Source organism: Vulpes lagopus, chromosome 3, assembly GCF_018345385.1.
Source record: "Vulpes lagopus strain Blue_001 chromosome 3, ASM1834538v1, whole genome shotgun sequence".
NCBI lineage: Eukaryota > Metazoa > Chordata > Mammalia > Carnivora > Canidae > Vulpes > Vulpes lagopus.
In genome coordinates this window covers 99,778,339-99,795,889 of record NC_054826.1, presented here as the reverse complement: position 1 = coordinate 99,795,889, position 17,551 = coordinate 99,778,339, and the positions used below count along the sequence as shown (strand labels likewise).

At 42.7% G+C, this 17,551-nt stretch overlaps 1 pseudogene; it reads left to right on the top strand.

Annotated features, from left to right (window-relative positions):
• The first annotated feature begins 1,126 nt into the window (after positions 1 to 1,126).
• LOC121487065 lies at positions 1,127 to 14,904 on the top strand (annotated as a pseudogene).
• The last annotated feature ends 2,647 nt before the right edge of the window (positions 14,905 to 17,551 follow it).

The following is a 17,551-nucleotide window of genomic DNA, read 5'->3' as shown; positions in this document are numbered from 1 at the left end:
AACTCACCTTCTATAAGACTGTCGCTCTGGCTGGTGATTTTAGGGAAGAAGGGTGCACTGTGATTTAGCTCACTCCCAAGCAAAAACAGACACAGGTTGAAAGCCTGACTTTGGCCCTGGTCATGGGACTTGAAATGATTCATGAGAACATCCTGTATGGCCCCTCTCTAGAGCCACTTGGGGACTCAAGCCGTGAGAGAGGACAGCCTGAGGAATTGAGGCAGGTCTTGGAAACAGTTGTCTCCCTAGACCTGTGGGTTTTACCAAGGAATCCTTGAGCTCCTTCCAACGTCCAGGCTGGCCTCCCCCTTGTTACCTCCAAAAATAGGATTTGGAACTTATTCCCCATGTGACCTAATGCGTGTCACACTCGTGGGCAGGAAGTGAATGCTTTCCTGCTAGGCCTGCACCATCCCTGGGAGATGGTCTGAGAAGGCATGCCTTCCTTCTCTGTCCTCCTTTACAACAGAATGTCAGCACACATAATGTGAAACTGCTTTCTTCAGTCTGAAAACATAGCATGTTCTTGAAAACTACAGCAGAAGATGTTAGATTGGCTGGATTTGTTTGATCCGGGGTGCCAATGCTTCATAGACAAAGTATGGTCAGCTATTAGTAATCATGCTGTCCATCCCTTTGACCCCTGTTCTGGGATCTGTGGGGCTCATAAAAGTGGTGAGGTTGGCTCATTGGGGAAACACTCACATCCTCTAAACAGACCAGACAACAGAATTTGGCTCGTTGACCCAACGTGTGGTTGAGAATCCTACCCTGCATTGAATCAGGCAGGCCACGGCTTGAAATGTTTGCAATAGTAATTTGGGGTTCCCAGGATTTGGAATAAGAATCTGATGTCCTCATTTCACCATGGCTGTGTGTCAGGGTCTAAGGATAGACGGTGAACAGGACCCAAGATGGTCTGGAGCATCCACGGGTTGGGGAGAAGAGTAACACCCAAACCCAACATCACCCAAACACTGCCTTTATGTATTGAGAGCTCTCATAACAGTGTCCTATACTTACTGTCCCTGAACTGTACTCTTACAAATGGTTAATTTTATATGAGGTATATTTTATTACAAAAAAAAAAGAAAAAAAAAAAACTTTAAAAAAGACTTAAGGAGAAATGACCAAGGCTGTGGAGTCTTGTGAGACCCAGCCAGATGAAATGCCCAGTGGCCCCAGGCTGCCTTTCTTACTTGGTTATGGGAGGACCTCTGTGCCCGCCCTGTGTCTGGCTCTCTTATTCCTGAGAGTGGAGTGACTACCCTGTTTCTCCAGCTATAGACCTTAACCCTCTGTATGGACTGAATTGTGTGTGCCACTAACTCCACCCTCACCCCACCCCATTCATAGGTTGAAGCCCTAATCCCTGATATGATGATGATATTTGGAAATAGGGACTTTAGGAGGTAGTTATTTTTAGATGAGTTCAGGAGGGTGAGGCCCCACACTGGGATTAGTGTCTTTATAAGAAGAGGAAGAGGGGCATCTGGCTGGCTCAGTCAGTTAAGTGTCTGCCTTCAGTTCAGGTCATGATCTCAGGGTCCTGGGATCGAGACCTGCATTGGGCTCCTGGCTTGGTGGAAGCCTGCTTCTCCCTCTCCTTCTGCCTGCCACTCCCCCTGCTCATGCTCTCTCTCTGCCAAATAAATTAAGCTCTCTCTAAAAAAAAAAAAAAGAAGAAGAAGAGGAAGAGACCAGAGAGCACTCTGTTTCTCTGCCATGTGAGGACACAGCAAGTAGGTGGCCATCTATAAGCCAGGAAGACAGCCCTCACCAAGAGCCTAACCTCCTGGCACCTTGATCTTGACTTGAATCCTCCAGAACAGTGAGAAATAAATGTCTGTGGTTCAAGCCATCTGGTCTGTGGTGTTTTGTTCTAACAGCCCAGGATGATGAAGGCACCCTCAGAGCCAAGGGGTGTTTGTCCCAGAGGGATGTCTGCAGACCTGAGGCCCCCACCTCTGACCCTCCACTGCTCAGATGGAAGGTTACCTGTAGCGCTGGTCAGTACTTCTTGGAGAACCTGCCCCAAAAGTGCCAAGAAAATCTACTGGGCTGCTCCAAAGGCCCATAGGGAGAATCAGAGAGAAAACATTGCCACACACACCGACATGACCACCTTTTCTCTATATGAACTTTACAGACTAGAGGAGGGAAGGGAACTAATGTGGCCTGGCATTCGTATGTGGATGTCGCTCTCTTTTTGGGGGTGATGAAAATGTTCTAAACTTGATTGTGGTGGTGCTTGCACAACCCTGTGAATATTTGAGTCCATCAAATTGTACACTTCATCTTGTTTCATTTATTTATTTATTTATTTATTTATTATTTATTTATTTATTTATTTATTTATTTATTTAGTAATCTCTATGCCTGACCTGGGGCTCAAACTCACAACCCCAAGATCAAGAGTCACATGCTCTTCTGACTGAGCCAGCCAGGCACCCCAAATTATATACTCTGCATGGATGGGTTGTGTGGCGCATAAGTTGTATCTCAATAAAGCTATTTAAGTGTAACCAGTATTTTGGGGCAGCCTGGGTGGCTCAGTGGTTTAGCGCCGCCTTCTGCCCAGAGCATGATCCTGGAGACCGGGACTGAGTCCCACATGGGGCTTCCTGCATGGAGCCTGCTTCTCCCTCTGCCTGTATCTCTGTCTCTGTCTATGTCTCTCTCTCCTCTCTGTCTCTCATGAATAAATAAATAAAATCTTTTTAAAAAAAAAGTGCAACCAGTATTTCTATGCCAGTTAAGGGGAGAAATAAAGGGAATAATGGGATGGGAGCTAGGGAAGCCAAAGTTACAGACAGATGTACCACAATCAGGGGTTCTTATGTGGAATTGAGGGGTAGCTAGGGGCATTTGGAAATGTGGGTGTTGGTTGGTTAACTCCATGACTTGGGAAGTGCCATTGGCATTGATGGGGTGAGAGCCAGAGAAGCTAAACGTCCTGTAATGCCTACATCAGTTCTGCCCACTAAGAGTTTTCCTATCTACTGGCACCCCCCTTTCCAATCCCCTCCTTCCAACCAAAAACTCTGCTCAGGGGAGATTTTTTGATGTTAACATTTATGTATTTTAATACTTTTCTACACAAGGCTTTGAAAAGCTCCGTTGCATTTTTGCAACCATAGGAATAAATTTCACTTCAGCTTTTATGCCCACAGCTTTATGAGGTATAACTGACAAATAAAATGGTAAGATATTTAAAGTATACATCATGACAATTTTATATATATATAATATATAGTTCACCCTCCCATCTAGTTCATTAAGATATCCATCACTGGGGACGCCTGAGAGTCTCAGCAGTTGAGCACCTCCCTTCAGCCCAGGGCATGATCCTGGGGTCCCGGAATCGAATCCCACATGGGGCTCCCTGCATGGAGACTGCTTCTCTCTCTGCCTGTGTCTCTGTCTCTGTCTCTGTCTGTCTCTCATGAAAAAATAAAATAAAATAAAATAAAATAAAATAAAATAAAATAAAATAAAAAGATATCCATCACCATATATAATGTTTGGTGAGAACATTTAAGTTTTACTTTCTTAATGAATTTCAATTATAAGATATAGTACTATCAACTATAGTCACCTTATTTACCTTAGATTCCCAGACCTTATTTATCTTAGAGCTGAAAGTTTGTACCCTTTTTTTTTTTAATTTTTATTTATTTATGATAGTCACACACACAGAGAGAGAGGCAGAGACACAGGCAGAGGGAGAAGCAGGCTCCATGCACCGGGAGCCTGACGTGGGATTCGATCCCGGGTCTCCAGGATCGCGCCCTGGGCCAAAGGCAGGCGCCAAACCGCTGCGCCACCCAGGGATCCCTGTACCCTTTTTTTTACTAACCTCTCACTATTCCTGCCCCCTGCCAAGCCAGCCTCTTGCCAACCACTTTTCTACTTTTCTGTTTGTTTTTTGTTTGTTTATTTTTTTAGATTCCATACACAAGTGATGACACACAGTGTTTGTCTGTCTGGTTTATTTCACTCAGCATAATGCTCTCAAGCTACATCCATGTTTCACAAGTGGCAGGATTTTCTTCTTTCCATTGTATGTATGTATATGTACCTCACATCTTCTTTATCCATCCATCCGCTGATGGACATGTAGATTGCTTTCATTTCTTGGCCATTATGAATAATACTGCAATGAGCACAGGGGTGTAGATATCTCTTCAATATCCTGTTTTCATTTCCTTTGGGTGTATACCCAGCAGTGGGAGTGCTGGATCATATGGTGGTTCTATTTTAGTCTTTTGAGGAATTTCCATACTGTTTTTCTTAGTGGCTGAACTAATTTACATTCCCACAAACAGAGCAGGAAGATTCCCTTTTACCCACATCCTTGCTAAGGCTTGTTGCTCTTATCTCTTGTGTTTTGGACGGCTGCCATTCTAATAGGTGTGAGGTGAGATCTCATTGTGGTTTTGGTTTGCATTTTTTTTTAAGTTTTTTTATTTAAGTCATCTCTATACCCAGCGTGGGGCTCAAACTCATAACATTGAGATCTAGAGTTGCATGCTCTTCCTACCCAGCCAGCCAGGTGCCCTGGTTTGCATTTCTTTGATGATGAGTATTGTTGAGCACCTTTTCATGTACCTGTTGGCCACTTGTCTGTCTCCTTTGGAAAAATGTCTCTGCAGTTTTTTCTGTCCAGATTTAAATTGGGTTTGTTTGCCCATTGAGTTCTATGGGTTCTTTGTAGCCTTGGGATATTAACAACCTCTTATCAGATGCATGATTTGCAAATTTTTTTTCCCATTCCAAAGGTGGCCTTTTCATTTTACTGATGGTTTCCTTTGCTATGCAGAACATTTTTAGCATGATGGAGTCTATTTTTGCTTTCGTTGCCTTAGCTTTTGGTACCCTACATCCGCTTTTGATTCTTACTCTGGATCAAACTAAGTAAGCCAAGAGCTGGTCTGTTCCTCAGCCCAGAGGTCCTCACTTCTCTGGGATCTGTTGCCTTTGGTTTCTTCTGTGGGAGCTTGCCCAGGTTTTGCTATTTGTTTAGAGGTTATTTTTAGCTGGCTAGACGTTTGGAGGTAAATCTTTTGGGTACTTGCATGGCATTATATTTTTTTAAATGATCATGACTATTTTAAACTGAGTGAGTATAAGTTTGAAGGCAGAAACATTTCCTTTTTAAGGCGCCGTTTCTCTAGCAGTTAGGAAAACTAATCCAAAAGATTAGCAAAAATAGCCTCTTGTTAAATAGCTTGAATCTGGGGTAAATGCTGGCATTTCTTCTGTTCAATGAACCATTCTGGGGTGAGAGAAAGAAAGAAGAAAGGCCGAGGATTGCTGTGAATCTCTGTAGGTAGTGAAGTCCCTCCTGGAACCAAGATTTCTTTTGTTTAAAACCAGGAAGCTTACTGTCTGTCATCAGTGATAAACAATATATACCTGACCCAAAAATATGGCACCAAAAATTTAAGTTAAAGCAATAGTCTACTGGGGAGAAAAGCCCTTTCCTTTCGATCTGGGGGCAATTATCAGCTCACAGGTAAGCCAGGATAGGTGCTTACAGGTATACCAAGGAGCTATGGAGGAAGAACAAGTCCAATGGAATGCACTTTTTCCTTTGGAAGCACTGCTGGCAGTACCAGCTCTCTGCACTCCATGGGATGCCCCATGCAACCTGGCCTGAAAAAGCATGCAGACTGAGGTACAAGACCAAGCAAGGTTATGTCATATACTGGATCCGTGTGCCACATAGTGGCCGCAAACACCCACTGCTTAAGGCTGCAGCAAGACTGTCCATCATGGTGTCAACCAGCTCAAGTTTGCCCAAAGCCTACAGTCTATAGCAGAGGAATGAGCTGGACACCACTGTGGCCACTGTGGCTCTTACGGTCTTGAATTCTTACTAGGTTGGCAGAGATTCCACATACACATTCTTTGAGGTTATCCTCATTGATACATTCTATAAAGCTATCAGAAGAAATCCTGAACCCCAGTGGATCACCAAACCAGTTCATGAGCACAGGGAGACCTGAGGGCTGATATCTGCAAGCCGTGAGAATGTGGCCTTGGAAAGCATCCCGAGTTCCGGCACACCATTGGTGGTCCTCGCAGGGGGGCATGGAGAAGGAGGGATCCTCTCCTGCTCCACCTTGCCGCTAATATAATTAATGTTTGTGAAATTCTTACCTAATAAACAATTTAGGACAGTCATGTCTGTTTAAAAGCGTTCTTTAATTTGTCTGCTAAAATGAGTTGCCTGCAGATTGTCCCATAAATGCACTGTCAAATGATGGAAATTGAACTGCTATAATGTTGGAAGACTGTAAGGGTAGGTAGGCTGCCTGGCTCAGTCAGAAGGGCAACATGACTATCAATCTTGGGGTTGTGAGTTTGAGCCCTACGTTGGGTATAGAAATTACTTAAAAAAATAAAATCTTAAAAAAAAAAAAAAGACAAAATGCTGTTTGGTACAATAGGTGTAAAATAAATTCTATAAAAGTGAAATGTAGAAGCTAGCCCTGTAGGGCCCCTGGGTGGCTCAGTGGTTGAGTGTCTGTCTTTGGCTCAGGTCGTGATCCTAGGTCCTGGGATTGAGTCCTGCATTGCATCAGGCTCCCTGCAGGGAAACTACTTTTCCCCTCTGCCTATGTCTCTGCCTCTCTCTCTGTGTCTCTGATGAATAAATAAATAAAATCTTAAAAAAAAAAAAAAAGCTAGCTATGTAGATTTGTTGGTGCATGAGTTGGAACCTGTAGCTTCACTAGGGTGATGTAATGCATAAAGCTCTGCTGCTTTACTCTCAAATGGCTGTTTTTAGGGGTTTGATAAGAACAAGTGTATTGCTTCGGATTTTGCTTGGAAATGTGAAGAATATCCTAATCTTTTATCATGATCATATGCATAATAATAAAGTTAACAAGGTAGGGGCACATTTTTAGGTTGAATCCAATATTCCATTTATGTAACTGCTGCTTCTGAAAGAATAGTTTAAAAGAATGCCACCATTTTTAGGAGAATTGAATAAATCTGTTGCTAGACGGTTCTCTTACAAATGAAAATAAATCCTGTTTGGGGATCCCTGGGTGGCTCAGCGGTTTAGTACCTGCCTTCAGCCCAGGACGTGATCCTGGAGTCCCGAGATCGAGTTCCGCATGAGGCTCCTGCATGGAGCCTGCTTCTCCCTCTGCCTGTGTCTCTGCCTCTCTCTCTCTCTCTCTCTCTGGGTCTCTCATGAATAATAAATAAAATCTTAAAAAAAAAAAAAAAGAAAAGAAATCCTGTTTAACCTAAGCTAGAAAGAACCTAAGAAAGAAAGGAAGGAAGGAAAGAAGGAAGGAAGGAAGGGAGAAAGAAAATCTGTTAACATCTTTGGGTCAAAAAAAAAAAAAAAAACATCTTTGTGTCAACTCTGTGGGTCCCTGGTTTATTTCGGTGGATTTAATTTGTTTCTGCATGTTTGGGAATCAATAGGTCCTGAGGCTCTCCTCACAGCTTTAAGGGTACGGATCTCAGCCTCCCTGAACCCTGGCAGCCACTGACAGGCCCAGAAGCAGGCTTTGTCTTCAAAGCTTGTAGGTAAACAGAGTATTTCCATTTGGGAAGTTGTTTGAAGTTGTTTTTTAACTTAGAACAGCCTTGAGAGGGACGCCTGGGTGGCTCAGCAGTTAACCATCTGCCTTCAGCCCAGGGCGTGATCCTGGAGACCTGGGATCGAGTCCCACGTCGGGCTCCCTGAATGGAGCCTTCTTTTCCCTCTGTCTGTGTCTCTGCCTCTCTCTCTGTGTGTGTCTCTAATGAATAAATAAATAAAATCTAAAAAAAAAAAAAAAGCCTTGAAAAAAATTATGCCAAGTGAAATAAGCCAGACACAAAGGATTAATATTGTATGATTCTAATTTTGTAAGGGACCTAGAGTAGCCAAAGCTATAGAGACAGAGAGTAGAAGAGTGGGTGCCAAGGGCTGGGGGAAGGGATGGGGTCAGTGTTGGATGGGGACAGAGTTTCAGGTTGAGAAGATGGAAAAGTTCTGGAGATGGGTGGTGATGATGGTTGCACACCAATGTGAATATGCTTCATGCCCTTGAACTAGACACTTAAAACTGGTTAAAATGATAAATTGTGTGTTTTCTATATTCTGTAACACACACACGCACCATTAGGCAGTAGAAAGCTCCATGGGCAGGGGGCTCAGTAGAAAGATTTGGGAGTGATTCAGACCAGGGTTTGAATCCCACCTCCTGCTGGTGGGATCCCAGGCTCCCTGCTGCTGTGTGACCCTGGGAAGGCATGTAAACTCTGATCCTCAGCTACCTTCTTTTTCATTTTTTTAAAAGATCTTGTTTATTTTGTCTTATTTATTTATTTTAAAGATTGATGTATTGACTCATGAGACACACACATAGAGAGAGAGAGGCAGAGACAGAGGCAGAGGCAGACAGGCTCCCCGCAGAGAGCCCAATGTGGGACTCAATCACAGGACCCTGGGATCACGACCTGAGCCAAAGGCAGATGCACAACTGCTGAGCCACTCAGGCGTCCCAAGATTTTGTTTATTTTAGGGGGAGAGAGAGGGAAAGAGCATGCATGAACAGGGAGAGGGGCAGAGGGAGAAGGAGAAAATCCCAAGCCGACTCCACACTGAGTGTGGAGCCCAATGTGGGGCTCAGATTTCATGACCCTGAGATCATGACCTGAGCTGAAACTAAGAGTTGGACATTCAACCAACGAGCCACCCAGGGATCGAGCACCCCTACTTTATTTATAAAAGGTGTTAATATCTATGTTGTTAGGGGTATTATGGAGGATCTTATGTACTAAAGCATGCAAAGTACTTTGTCCTGTGCTTGCATACAGATGACACCCAACAAATGGTAGTTACAATTGGGAATAGAGTCATTGTGTACTTGAGAGCTTAAATTCATTGAAATACTACTCAGTAACAGTTTAAAAGAATAACTGGGTCTAATAACGTTAACATTCCTTTTGTTTTAAACTTTCTAGCTAGCAGTATGGTTAAAATTAAGATTAAAAACTGGGGTACCTGGCTGGCTCAATCAGTGGTGCATGTGGCTCTTGATGTCTGGGTCTTGAGTTCAAGCCCTGTGTTGGGTATAGAGGTTACTTAAAAAAATAACTAATTTTTGGCCTCATAGTTGCTAATTCTTTTTTCTTTCATAGTTGCTAATTCTAAGTGCAGATATGTCCTAAATATTGTATATGTACCATGGAGGCACCAGGGAGGGTTATTTGATGGCTAAGGTTCAAATCTGGTTATTGGCAAGATCATCAGCATTGGTGGTTAAAGAGAACATTCCATGAGGGAAAATATGTGCAACAAGTACATTCTGTAGAGAAAGATTTAAAAGTGAAAATAAAAAGCTTACGTAGCTTTTTGATATCTGAGTGCCTACTGGGGTAAGTGTGTAGGTTCTCACATTAGGCTGCTTAGCGGGTGGCCTAGCTCCATCCCTGCCGAGCTATGGACAATTGTGGTGTTCAAGACTGGGGACAACTCACAAATGGGTTTAAAGAAGGTTCATTGAATTTATTTGGACAGTAACTTTGAGGTGTGCTGGGAGACCTGAAAACTACTTAACATGGCACTTGTGGGTTTTTTAAAAGTATCTTTTCTTTATTCATTTGAGAGAGAGAGACAGTGAGGATGAGCAGGGAGAGGGGCAGAGGGAAAAGAAGAGAGAGACTCTGCTGAGCTGAAAGCCCGATGCAGGACTCGATCCCAGGACCCTGAGATCATGACCTGAGCTGCAGGCAGATGCTTAACCACCTGAGCCACCCAGGCACTCCCTTTGGCTAAGTTATTAAATATCCATGCTCTGCCTGCTAGATTTTGGGTCCCTCTGCTTTCCTGATTTGACCAGCTACCTTAGCAAACAGAATTCAACTTTTTTTTTTTAAAAGATTTTATTTATTTATTTGTGAAAAACACAGAGAGAGGCAGAGGGAGAAGCAGGCTTCCTCCTGGGAGCCCAATGTGAGACTCGATCCCCGGACCCCGGGATCACAACCTGAGCCAAAGGCAAATGCTGAACCACTGAGCCACCCAGGCACCCCCAGAATTCAACTTTTTGTAAAGATTTTATTTATTAAAAAAATAGATTTTATTTATTTATTCATGAGAGACACAGAAAGAGAGAGAGAGAAAGAGAGAGATTGAGAGGGGCAGACATAGGCAGAGGGAGAAGCAGGCTCCATGCAGGGAGCCCGAAGTGGGACTCAATCTCGGGTCTCTAGGATCAGGTCCTGGGCTGAAGGCGGCGCTAAACTGCTGAGCCACCCAGGCTGCCCCAGAATTCTACTTTTAATAAATTATCAGTTCAGTCAATCTATTACTATTTCCATTTTGCATTTCAAATAAAACTAGAAGGTGAAAGACATTAATTTATACTGAGCTTTAATGTCAAGGCTAAAGGCATGTATTTTTTGTTATTGTTTTTTGTTTTTTGTGTTTTTTTGGTTAAAGGCATGTGTTTAGTTTCAGTTTGGAAGGATTGAGACATGAGCATATGCCTCCCTTAAACAAAAAAATTTTTTTTCTCTTGTCCACAAAGCATCTTCTTTTTTTAAAATGGGTTTTTCTTTCTTTTTTTTTTTTTTAAAGACTTTATTTATTCATAAGAGACACAGAGACAGAAGCAGAGACACAGGCAGAGGGAGAAGCAGGTTCCCCTCTGGGAGTCCGATGTGGGACTGATCCTAGGACCCCAGGATCATGACCTGAGCCAAAGGCAGAGTCTCAACCATTGAGCCACCCAGGTGCCCCTACAAAGCATCTTTTCAACTGATTGTGATACTCAGATTAATTTGCTTACCAAAGTATATTTCCATACATGGTTATTTAAAATATTTTTAAAAAGATTTTATTCATTTATTCATGAGAGACACAGAGAGAGAGAGAGAGAGAGAAGCAGAGACATAGGCAGAGGGAGAAGCAGGCCCCATGCAGGGAGCCTGACTGTGTACTCCTGGGATCACGCCCTGGGCCGAAGGCAGACGCCCAACCGCTGAGCCACCCAGGCGTCCTAATAAGACCATTGTTATTTTAGTCAACTCCCCAGTATTTTATTCTCAGCCATGCAAAATATTTGTGTTTTTTTTTTTTAACTTTCTCTGATTTCAGTTGCATAAACTATATGTACCAATGGTTCTCATGCTAGACTGGTTATAAAAGCCACTAGAAATATGTAATAGCCATGCAGATGGCCAAGATAGCCCAATTTAGAAAGGCTGGCTAGAATCTGCATCTTTTCATGCACCAATGTAGTTTATAGATAAGACTTTGTGAAAAAGTGGTGTATACAGATGTCCTGGGTTAGCCAGTAAAAATCGATCAGGTTGGATGGTGGAACTTTTTTTGACATACCAACTTGAAAGACGTGTTGAAAATAATTCATTAGGGGCACCTGGGTGGTTCAGTCAGTTAAGTGTCTACCTTTCGCTCAGGTCATGATCTCATGGTCCTGGAATAGAGCCCCATGTTGGGCTCTGCACTCAGTAGGGAGTCTGTTTCTCCCTCTACACCCCTGCTCATGCTCTCTCTTTCTCTCAAATAATTAAGTAATATCTTTAAAAAAAAGAAAGGAAAGAAACTACCAGACTATTCTTCCAGAATAACTATGCCATTTTATTCCTACCAACACTGTATGCATGATCCAATTTTTCCATATCATTGACAGTATTTGGTATTGTCACTGTTTTTAATTTTAGCCAATGACAGATATCTCATTGTGGTCTTAATTTACATTTTGTTACTGGTTAATGATGTTAAACATCTTTTCAGGGGTGCCTGGCTGGCTCAGTTGGTGGAGCATGTGATTCTTGATATCTAGGTTGTAAGTTCGAGTCCTATGTTGGGTGTAGAGATTACTTAAAAACAAAATATATTTTTAAAAAGATTTTATTTATTTATTTGAAAGAGAGAGAGAGAGATCGAGTGCAAGAGAGAGCAGGAGTAGGAGGGGAGGGGTAGAGAAAGAGAGAGAAGCAGTCTCCCACTGAGCAGAGAGCCTGATGCAGGGCTCGATCCCAGGCAGATGAGCCGAAGACCTGAGCCGAAGGCAGATGCTTAACCAACTGAGCCACCCAGGTGCCCCTCTTAAAAATAAAAAAAAAAAAAATTTAAGATTTTATTTATTTAGTCATGAGAAACAGAGAGGAGAGAGAGACAGAGGCACAGGCAGAGGGAGAAGCAGGCTCCATGCAGGGAGCCTGACATGGGACTCGATCCCCGGTCTCCAGGATCACACCCTGGGCTGAGGGCGGCGCTAAACCGCTGAGCCACCCGGGCTGCCCAAAATAAAATATTTTAAAAAGTGGTTAAAAACATCTTTTCATGTGTTTATTTGCTATCTGTATATCCTTTTTGGTGAAATATCTGTGCATGCCTTTTGTTCATTTTTAAATGAGATATTGTTTGTTTTTCAAGATTCACTTATTTTTTATTTGAGAGAGAGAGACAGTGAGCAGGGGGAAGGGCAGAGGAAGAGGGAGAGAAAGAATCCTCAAGAGACTCCCTACTGAGCATAGAGCCTGACTCAGGGCTTGGTCCCAGAACCCTGAGATCATGACCTGAGCCAAAATCAGGAATCTGACACTTAACTGACTGAGCCTCCCAGATGCCCCTTTTTATTTGTTGTTATTATGTAGATTGTTCTTTTACTTTTGAATTTGGAGAGATATTTACATATCCTGGATATTCCATTAAAAAATATCTTTATTGTTTTTTTGATTTCAGAGGTAATACGTGCTCATGATTCTAAAATTCCAGCACTTCAGAAATATATAATACAGAATGTGAAAGTTCTTGGTCATCCTAGTACAGATCTAACCATACTAACTGATCATCAAGAGGCTTTTTTCTTATGCATACACTATAGACATACTTGCATAAACACGTTCTATTTTAACCAAATGGGGTGGCATAGGAACCATTTAAAACTTGCCTTTGGGGCAGCCTGGGTGGCTCAGTGGTTTAGCACCTTTGGCCCAGCGCGTGATCCTGAAGACTCGGGTTGGAGTCCCATTTCGGGCTCCCTGCACAGAGCCTGCTTCTCCCTCTGCCTGTGTCTCTGCCTCTCTCTCTGTCTCTCATGAATAAATAAATAAAATCTTTTAAAAAAATAATAAAACTTGCCTTTGTTTCACTTCTCAATGTATGATGGACATTTTTACACATTGACTGGTGGAGACCTACTTCATGCTTTCAAACATCTGCATAATTGTCCACTTATACACACAAGACTTTAGAACTGCAATGAAAGCATTCACTTGAAAGGCAGGAAAGTTCCCATTGTATTTTATGTTTCATTTATGTTTGGCATTTATCATCCTGAAGCATATGGTTTTTCAGAATCTAAAAGCCAAGGCAGCTGCCAATTTTAAATGAGCTCCTGCTTCTGACTGAAAAATCAATAATGTGGACCAATGGCCCTTTATATTTTATGTATGAAAGTTTTCTTAGCCTCTTCCCTAGATTTGTCCTTAGGAGCCTCCTACCCTGGTGTAAATTCAGCTTTGGGCAAAAAAAAACAACTCTAGGTGTCAAGCTGCAATCAGCTCCGGGAACAGAGCTTTGGGACCTTTGTTTTGCTGTTTTGTAGAAATGGATCTAGTGTTTTGCACAAAAGTTCCTGTCTCACTTTGTGACCAGACTAAAAGTCCTAGTCCCAACAGTGCTTCCCCGGCCCTATGTCAACTGTGCTCTGTTCTTTGTGGACCTCCTCTCCTGCCTCTGGCTCACTGATGGCAGTCCCACCAGCCTTTGTGCCCTTCCAGAAGCAGGTACATGGCTGGCCGTGAGCTTTGCTTTGGGCTCCCCTTCTTTGAGATCTCCTCTCCCACACCCCAGCCCAGCCCACACCACTCACTCCTTCACCCCTTCCTTTTTGCTCCTAGTCACCTCCTTTAAAAAAAAAAGATTAGGTACTTTATTTATTTATTAATTTATTATTATTATTATTATTATTATTATAAAAGATTTTATTTTTTTATTCATGAGAGACATAGAGTCATAAGCAGAAGCAGGCTCTCTGTGCGGATCCTGATGTGGGACTCACTCCCAGGACCCCAGGATCACAACATTGAGCCAAAGGCAGATGCTCAATCGCTGAGCCACCCCTAGGTACTTTATTTAAGTATAGCGTATTTGTCAAGGTAGGTCAGAGGTATGATTTCTCAGTTTGCACATATTTTTTAAAAATATTTATTTACTTATTTTAGAGAGCGAGAGAGCAGACACAGAGGGGAGGGGCAAAGGGAGAGGGAAAGAATCTGAAGCAGAGTCCACGCTGGGCATGAAGCCCATCACGGGGTCGATTTCATGACCCTGAGATCAGACCTGAGCCAAAATCAAGAGTGGATGCTGAACTAAACCAGGTGCTCCAGTTTACACAGATTTCTAATAGAAAAATTTGAGAAAATGTTTCAGCAATGTAAGGCATAGCTCTTGAATATCTAGAATACTCATCTTTCTTTATTCTGGGCAACAGAAGGATACAAACTTAAACATTTAAAATAATGTGATAAAAAAGGAACCTAAAAAATTTTTTTTTCACAAACCATCTCCCCACCTATGGTAACACAATTTCATCTCTGAAGAGCTGTTAAAAATCCTCTTATCAAAGGACAACAAAAGAAGTATGAACGAGGGCCCTGGCTGCTCTCATTAAATAGTAATCTTGTCCACAAGATTTCCCCCTCCCACAGCCTCTGCTGGTTTTGTTTTAAACCACGGTGAAGTATCCCTAACATAAAAGTTACTATTTTAGCCATTTTGAAGTATAGGGTTCAGTGGTACAACACCACACCTACACTGTTGTGCAACCAGCACCACCATCCATCTCCGGAACTTTTCATCCCATAAACAAAACTGAGAGTCTGTCCCCATCAAACACTCAGCCTCCGCCCCTCCCCCTCCCTCCCCCCCCCTCACTCCCTCTCTGTCTCTTCGGAGTTTGACAACTTCAGGGACCTCCTAGAAGTAGTCACAAAGTATTTGTCTTTTTGCGACTGGCTTATTTTGCTCAGCATAATGTCCTCAAGGTTCATTCATGTGGGAGCAGATGCCAGAATTTCCTTAGCTTTTTAGGATGAATAACATTTTGGCGCTCCTGGGTGCTCAGTGAGTGAAGCGTCTGCCTTCAGCTTAGGTCATGATCTCAGGGTCCTGGGATCCAGGCCCGTGTTGGGCTCCCTGCTCAGAGGGGAGTCTGCTTCTCCCTCTCTCTCTTCCTGTCACTCTCCCTGCTTGTATGCACTCTGTCAAATAAATAAAATCTTAAAAAAAAAAAGAAGAGAAAAGAAAAGAAAGAAAAGAAAAGAAAAGAAAAGAAAAGAAAAAAGAAAAAAAGAAAAGAAAAAGAAGAGAAGAGAAAAGAAAAGAAAACAATCTCACCAAGCCCTAGTTTCCTCCTCTGTGAAGTCAGAAGATGACCCCTCTCCCACGGTTACCATGAGGAGGAAATGAGGGAAGAAGGGGAGCTCAGCCTAATGACAGGCACTTGGCACATAGGAAAAGGCCAATGATTGTGGCAGATGGCATTTGGCAAAGATGGCCACGACGGCATCTTCCATCCCACATGCTTTTCTAGAATCTTGTCACCCCATCAGAGATGGAGTGTAACGCCATCATCCCCTTGGTCTTGGATGCAGGCAGACTTATGACTCACTTATAACTAATGTGATATAAATGACACTCCATGACTTAAAGGATGGGTCATAAGAGGCTATGCAGCTTTTGTCTCGTTCACTGAACATCAGTGCTTGGAGCCCTGCATGGTCATGACAGAGACCCTTCATGAAGCCCACATGCTGTAGGGGAAGCCCAGACCACATGGGGAGGCCATGTGTAGGTATTCTGGCTGACTGCTCCCGCTGAGGTCCCAGCTGGAAGCCAGTTTCAGTTTTCAAATATGTGAGTGAAGGTGCTTCCACATGATTGTAGTTCCCTCACCCCTCCCAGCCTTTGAGCCTTCCCAGTTGAAGCCTCAGACCTCACAGCACAGGGTCAAGCCATCCTTGCCATTTTCATTGTTCATGCCTCACCCACAGAATCCATCAATGTAATAAATGGTGGTTTTATACCTGTAGGTTTGGGGCTTTTTGTTACACAGCTGTTGTAACTAGAACAATGATACCAATGCTGTCCTGCCAATTCTATCTGCTTAATATACCTGAATCTGGCTACTTCTCTCTGTCCATCTCCACTTCTTCTACCTTAGCTTGAGCCTTTATGTTTTACCTGCATCAGATTCCAAACATGTCTTTCTGCCTTCCACCTTGGCCCTCCAAGCCTTCCCCTACACCGATTTTTCTAAAACACAACTGCAGCTCAATTACCTCAATTCAATCCTTACCCAAGTAATAACTCCTACTCATCTATAATGAAAGTCTGGGGAGATTAATCACAACATTAAAAGACCCATAATTTAGGGAAAACACGAATCACTAAGAAGGCGGTATTTTACCTTGCTTTATTCCAGTCTGCTCCAACACTGCCTGGAAAAAAAAAAAAGATAAAGAACTTGATAATGCTCAGAACATTTGATATTTTTGGAAACAGAAAGTAGGTTCTTTGCTTGGGAAGCATGTAAGTACTCTGAGTCTATCCAACCATGAGGAATTACCTTAAAACCCTTTTAGGCCTTGAGAATTCCAGATTCAAAGGTAAAAAAATGATAGATTCTTGAGTTAGGAACTTAATCACCTAAAGGAAAATTAGATATAATTTAGTCCTACATGCTTTTCAAGCACACAGCTGTTCTTAGATGGGTCCATAATCCAGAATGAAGCCTTGGGCCTGGGATACCAGGTGAATGAAGCCCTAGGTGAGCAGACGCAGGAATTCAGGGTCCTCATTGATAAATGTTGCCAACCCAACATTTTCTTAAAGTTCACCGTTCACCCTTCACCCTTTAAGTGTCAGCAATGGGGTGCTTGCTTTTTATCTTTTTTTTTTTTTTTTGTAATCTCTGCCCTGAACATGGGGCTCAAACTTAGGACCCTGAGATCAAGAGTTGCATGTTCTTCTGACTGAGCCAGCTAGGTGCCCCCATCTTATTTTTTGTTTTATTTATTTATTTTTAAAGTAGGCTCCATACCCAACATGGGGCTTGAACTCACACCTGAGATCAAGAGTTGCACTCTGTACCAACTAAGGCCAGCCAGGCTCCTGTTAACAGATATATTTTATTTTGTTTTAACTCTTTTTTTTAAAAAAGATTTTTTATTTATTTATTCATAAGAGACAGATACAGAGGCAGAGACAGGCAGAGGGAGAAGCAGGCCCCCTGCAGGGAGCCCAATGTGGGACTCTATCCTGGGTTCGCAGGATCATTCCCTGAGCCCAAGGCAGGCACTAAACCTCTGAGCCACCCAGGCATCCCGGCAAACACATTTTAAAGGCTGTTGCTCTTCAGAGGTTGTTTTCACCAATCCTTTAGAAGTTGAGACTCCACTAGGTGCTCCCTCCAGTTGTAACTGTTTTCAGAACTTCAGATCAGGAAGACTTGGTTCTTCCTGACTTACAAAGTATGTGGCCAAGATTACTTTGGAAAAT